Source organism: Ursus americanus, chromosome 17, assembly GCF_024610735.1.
Source record: "Ursus americanus isolate L20-20 chromosome 17, mUrsAme1.1.p, whole genome shotgun sequence".
NCBI lineage: Eukaryota > Metazoa > Chordata > Mammalia > Carnivora > Ursidae > Ursus > Ursus americanus.
Genome location: NC_142143.1, coordinates 57,857,291 through 57,864,355, shown reverse-complemented (window position 1 = coordinate 57,864,355; position 7,065 = coordinate 57,857,291). Strand labels below are relative to the sequence as shown.

At 37.0% G+C, this 7,065-nt stretch overlaps 1 pseudogene; it reads left to right on the top strand.

Annotated features, from left to right (window-relative positions):
* Positions 1–6,009: 6,009 nt before the first annotated feature.
* On the top strand, positions 6,010–6,947 carry LOC148108724 (olfactory receptor 4F3/4F16/4F29-like; annotated as a pseudogene).
* Positions 6,948–7,065: the final 118 nt, after the last annotated feature.

The window sequence follows — 7,065 nt, the reverse complement described above, 5'->3', positions numbered from 1 at the left end:
CCTCCATTATTCTAAGTCTTTCGTATTTACTCACACTTGCTGCTCTTAATTGTTGTTTGGACCTTTGAACACACAGAGACTTAGTTGACAAAATGTGTCAAGATTTCTAAGTTCTACAACTTTTTTTCATAAAAGTGTTGGAGTTTTTTCCATTTAAAAATTAGAAAATACATCTTTCATTAGAGATTTTTCTGGGTCATATCATAAAATAAAGGTAAAAAGTATGTAAGAAAAAAATAGTGGATCTTTATTTTTTATAAGAAAATCCTACACCTCTTTCCTCCCTCCCTTATTATCCTATGAGACCGTTCCCTTGGCCTGATGATCTCAGTCTGAGAATCCCAGAACTCTAATGCCTCACTTGGTCACCACCTTCTGCATTAGCTTAATTAGGTGTCTTTCTCAAAACAGCAGAGTTTTATTTAGCTCCTTGTCCTGGGGAGGGTGGGTGGAAGGATATGGGCAATGCTTATGCACAGGAGAAAATTCAGTCGGTGGAACTTCTCTGACTCCCTGATCATGTTGCCACCTGAGGTTTTTTGATAGATTAGGTAGGTGATGTAGTGAAGAGGGACTGAAGGCTTGGTGAACTGTCTTCTACCCAAAGAAAAATCTCCTTCACAGATTCCTATGCTTCCAGAGAGGAAGGAAATAATAAAATGAGCAGGAGCAGAAATTGTACAGGAGAGAAGAGTGGGGGCAACTGTATAGAGAAAGGCACGTGAAAGAAAGTGAAGTTGATTTTTTTCTAGTTTTGTTGAGAAATAATTGACATACATCATTTTAACTTTAAGGTGTACAGTATGGTGGATTGATTACATAAATTATGAAATGATTACCACAATAAGTTTAGTTAACACCCACCATCTTATAGATTAAATAAAAAGAAAAGAGAAAAAAATTCTTTGTGATGGAAACTCTAAGGATTAACTCTCAACAGTTTTCTTGTATATCATATAGCAGTGTTAACTATAATCATAGTGTTGTCGTGAAGTTGATTTTTAATGGGAATCCAGTTTTGAAAACAAGATATGGAAGAGAGAGTAAAGGATAGAGTTACTGTCCCTGCTTTTAAGATCTCTGATCTGTATTTTGTTATCTCCATATATCAGCTCCTTTTTGGCTTCACTTTCTGCATTGCCCAGTATGTAATTTGCTCAATTTCAGTGTGACCTCAGACTTCCAAGGATCTTTGTTTTTCTTTCTCTCTCTCTCTCTTTTTAGAGGAATATATTTTATTTTTTTAATGTTTTTAATTTTAATCCCAGGTAGTTAATGGTGTTACATTAGTTTCAGGTGTACAATACAGTGATTGAATAATTCTATACATTACTCAGTGCTTATCATGGTAAGTGTACTCTTAATCCCCTTCACCTATTTCACTCATCCCCCAACAACCTCTGCTCTCATAACCATCAGTTTGTTCTCTATTGTTAAGAGTCAAAAGGATATATGCACCCCTATGTTTATTGCAGCATAATTTACTATAGCCAAATTATGGAAGCAGCTCAAGTGGCTATCGATACATGGATGGATGAAGACACACAATGCAATATTATTCAGCCACAAAAAGAATGAAACCTTGCATTTGCAACAACACGGATGGATCTAGAAAGTATAATGGTAAGCAAGTAAGTCAGAGAAAGACAAATACCATGTGATTTCACTCATATGTGGAATTTAAGAAACAAAACAAATGAACAAAGGACCTCTGTCTCTTTTGATGCTCCATTCTGCTTACTGTGCCAGACAGATGTGCTGCTCTAAAATGCTGAATATCAAGTTCCTGACCATTTCTGAAGGGTGTCACAAAAAGGTTCCATCTGGCTTTGGACTAAGTTTGTGAAACCTGTCTTCAACAAGATTCTCACAGTTGCTTGGAAATTATCTTTTAACTATTGGTACATTTCTGACACTCTACAAATTTTCTACACATAGCATATTGCCTTATTTTCCCACTCACCCCCAAACCTTTTCCTCTATATGATTGAAATTGTCATTTCCTGATTTTGCTTTCTCCACTTTAACACCATCTGTTACTTCCCTAAAATCTTGATTTTTCTCTCTGCTGTTTGGTTTTCTCCCTTTAATGGTACCAGTGATATCTCAGCTCTAAATCTATGCCTTTTATTTAGTCTTCTAATTTTGGTCACTCTTTAGCATGTGAAAGTGAGCTGTTACTTACTTCTGTGACATTCCTTTTTCCTTGCTTTTTATACATTGAAACAGGGCTTTTAAAAGGCAGATAATGTGTAAAAATAGTAGTTATAGTAACACAAAAATGATGACAACAAATACTATGTATTTGTTCTTTTTTGGCCATGTATGTTTCCTCCACTAGCTTTCTTCTGTCTTATATGTTATCCTTTAAGTAAATCTTTCTTTCTCATGACTTCAAATTTTGGATGGCTCCTAAATTTTTGTCCCAGAGTGGGAAATTGCTCATCTGTCAATTACTGTGGATTTTTATGAATAAATGGCCCCCTGACTTGGTGAATTTTTTTAAAGATTTTATTTATTTGAGAGAGCACACGCATGCAGGAGCAAGGGTAGGAGGAGGAGTGGGGGCAGAGGGAGAGGGACGAGCAGACTCCCCACTGAGCAGGAGGCCTGATAGTGGGGGATCATGACCTGAGCCAAAGTCAGACACTTAAGTGACTGAGCTACCCAGGCGCCCCTGCTGAGTCTTTTACTAGCACCAAAACTCTGGTGGATTTTGTTTTTTTTCCCTTCTGATCAGCAAACACCTTTCTCCCTTCCCCTCAACTTGTAGCAGTAATATGTAGGTTTAAGTCTTAGCTCTGCCACTAGTAGCTATAAAATCTTGGGTAAGTTAATTTATTATATATGTATTAAATGTTTATGAGAATGGGATGGAATATTCCTAGTAAAATGGAATCCTTTTTTCCCCAGATTTATTGAAATATAATTGACGTATAACATTGTGTCAGTTTAAGGTGTACATTTTTTGCATTCTTGCTCAAAGTTCATAACAGGAATAATTGTTTTAGATCATGAACAGATATCCATATTTGCATGATGTAGTCAAAACAGCACTGGATTTGGAATCAGAGGGTCTAGTTTTTGGTTTTAAACTATGTAACTATGTTTTTAGGTAAGTTACTAGCTTCTCTGAATTTGAGATTTTGCATCCATAAATGAAAATAATTCTATCAGGTATATCTATCCTATAGGTAATTATAAGGATCAAACATGTGAAAGTACTTAGTAAATATGTGCCATAAAAATAATGTATGGTTTTCCAGCTCTGAGATTCTATCATTAAATATTTTAGAAACTTTCAGAATATGGTGTAAAAAAATCTGTATTTTCTTTGTGACTTTAACAATGGCATGGAAGATGATTACTAATTATATCATGAAGCCTGGGAAATAGAAACTGTATAAATTCCCTGCTATGCTGGCTGCTATTGGAACTATTGCTCCCCCAACCCTTTCTTTTCCTTTTACATGCTGCTTCTTCTTTTCTAAAACCTCATGAAGTTAAACCATGGACCATTATAAGTCCTGAGATGAGGCTTCCCTACTCCCCAGCTGGAAGTTTATAGCAAGAATACCAGGCATTCTCTTGGGAGTGACTGGGAAATGTGTTAATGCTTAGGTTTGAATTTGGAAACTTCATTTGTGCATGCTGGACTTCAAAGAAAAAGATGGTAGACTAGAAAAACAGGAACTGTGAAAAATTATGGACCCAAGAAAGTGCCTTTACTTCAGAGAAGTGTTATTAATTGTATTTTAGGAAACACAAGAGCCAGAAGAAAGGCTCCTTTTCCTTCTCAAACTTACAGTACATTTGAGGAGGGAAAATCTATAAAATTGAAACCATTGAGGAACTATGATTAGTAAGAACTGATTTGCTCTAGATAAGCAATCAGTTATTATCTCTTTTCAGCATGTTTTCCTCTCCCCTCTCAACTTGTTAAACTCCTATAGTTATTTTTGCAAAACTCACAAGACCTTTATCCTTTGTAAAGTTGTGTCTGAATTTCCTGGACTCTTGTGTGTCCTTCCTGGCCAACAGCAGACATCTGGAATGTCTCCTATGGTACTATATATTATGGTTTATTTTTATGTGGATATTTATTATTTTTCAATTAAAATTTAAGTTTCCTGACTTCTGGGAATAAGAGAAGAGATTCATATAAAGTGGAGTTACTAGGAAAATTTTCGTGGAGGAGATGGGATTTTGATTTACCTTTAAGGGATGAGTAGTGATTGGAAATGTTCCATATTGCACTATCCTGTCCATAACCAGTAGCTAGATGAGGCTATTGAGCACTTGAAATACTAGTATTTCAATACTAGTATTTCCTTGGCCAGTACAACCGAGGAAATAGATTTTTAATTTCATTTAATAACCATATGTAATTATTGGGAACTAGTTTGGACCAAGTAGATCTAGGTTTGGCATATCTCTTCTTATTTTGTGATTTTTCTAGCATGTGGTATCTGAAGCCATACGTGGACTAGAAAAACCAGATTCTCTGTCTATAACTAGTTGCTTGTTCCTCACTGGACTACTGTTTTCTCATTTGTAAATGATTAATTTGGACTAGCTAATCACTTACGAGATTTGTGGGATAATATTTTTATGACTGATTTCACTCGTCATGCACAACTGAGGTGTGTGTGTATGTGCATATATAAATACACATATTAAAAGACAAAACTTTGGGATCCTTTTTTTTTTTCTATTGCTGGGTCTCTCTTGCCCTTTCCTTTCAGTTCCAGGTGTGAGGCTTTTTGTGCATTCATGTACCTTTATTTTACCAGCTCTTTACTGTGTATGCTGTAACCCACCTCTTTTCTCAGACCACTTCATCTTTTAGCAGCATATCTAAGTATTATGGGAGCAAGAGGGCTTGAGACACAGAACTGTTTGACCTACAGGCAAGAGAATATATTTTCCATGTGGTCACATTGTATACCCTGCTAAAAAGTGGATAAGAACTAAAGAGATTCATGTAGTCACCCAGAATTAGAGTCAGGGAACCATCAGACTTGGTATTGGATCCCAGACACTTGAGAGGTTTGAAGCAGAGAGATCAGATAAGAGGGATAAAAGGGGCTAAGGTTGATGAAGGGACAGGAGAAAATCAATGGTTATATGGCAACTATGAAGTTTGCATTTCTTCATCCCCAGCAAATTCCAAAAGCTTCGGGCTCTAGTAGCTATAGCCAAAGTTCACAAACTTCAGAGATTGTGAAGAATCTGGACAAATAAATCAAATTGGCTTCCTTAACTTCCTGACTTCCCATAGCACTCCCTTCCCCCTTGTACATCTTGGCCATGTCCCGGCTGCTGACCATCCTACTAGGTACTTCTACTTTTACCTTCTGAGTGCCCATGCAAATACTCTGTGCCATTAGTATCTAGTCTACCCTTGCCTTGATCCTTCATACTCTCGAGTCACCTTTATACCCTATGCCTGGTTCTCTTTTGTTCACTGCTACTCTGTGGGCATTGTATGAATTGTAAGTATGATTGTAGGTAGTGGTATAATTATAAGAGACATATTATGTGCCTGAGATGAGGCAAGGGTAAGAAATGAGACAACTTGAATGGCTGAAGAATTGTTCCAGGAGCAATTAAAATAGTACCAGTGAATTCTGGCAAATGCCATCTTTACCTCCTCTTTCTTTTTCTCATTGTGTTGCACTATACCACCTTCCTTGCCCTTCCTAATGCTTGTTATGCACATCTACAGTGTTTTTATATTTGCTTCATTTTCTTGTTTATAGATGAATTGTCCTGGAAGCCATGGTGTTAGGGATGTTGCATGTGGAAGTGACTCAACTGCTTTAGGTGACACCAGGTAAAATGCTTATTTAATAATGGCCCTGTGAACGAATTGAGGGGATAGATAGTCTTCACAGTGTGAATATCCTTGAATAATTAATCATTATAATGTAGAACTTTATTAACATTCTTATTTTAGTTTCTTTTTAATTTTTTTTTTAATCTGGAAACATTCCAGCTGATAAATCAATGGATGGAGTGAATCACTCTGTGGTGTCAGAGTTGGTGTTCCTGGGAGTCACCAACTCCTGGGAGATCCAACTTCTCCTCTTTGTGTTCTGCTCCATATTTTATGTGGCAAGCATGATGGGAAACTCCCTCATCATGCTCACTGTGACTTCTGACCCTCACTTACATTCCCCCATGTACTTTCTGTTGGCCAACCTCACCTTCATTGACCTTGGAGTTTCTTCTGTCATTTCTCCGAAGATGATTTATGACCTTTTCAGAAAACGTAAAGTCATCTCCTTTGGTAGCTGCATCACTCAGATCTTCTTTCTCCATGTCATTGGTGGTGTGGAGATGGTGCTGCTCATTGCCATGGCCTTTGACAGATATGTTGCCATATGTAAACCTCTGCATTATTTGACTATTATGAACCGAAAAATGTGTATTTTGCTTCTGGTAGCTACATGGGTAATTGGCTTGACCCACTCAGTGATTCAATTGGTTTTCGTTATAAAATTGCCATTCTGTGGCCCTAATGTGTTAGACAGCTTTTTCTGTGACTTCCCTCGGTTAATCAAACTGGCCTGCACAGACACCTACAGTCTAGATTCATGGTCATAGCCAACAGTGGGTTTATATCTCTGGGATCATTCTTCATATTGATTGTCTCCTACAGTTCTATCCTGACCACTGTTTGGAAACACTCCTCAAGACGCTCATCCAAGGCCCTCTCCACTTTAGCAACTCATGTCATGGTGGTGATTTTGTGCTTTGGTCCTTGCATCTTTGTTTATATCTGGCCTCACCCCACATCACGCTTCGACAAATTTCTTGCTGTTTTTGATGCAGTTCTTATTCCCTTTTTTAATTCAGTCATCTATACATTCAGGAACAAAGAAATGAAAGTGGCAATGAGGAGAGTATGCAGTCAGTTTATTACTTACAGAAGGATTTCATAAATGACAAAAGTATTATGGACTTTTCTTAATGACTTGAAATAACATCAAATTTCTATAGTTTCAGTATCAGTTTCCAAGTACCTTACTACTGTTTAGGTGTCTGAGATGAAAATAACAT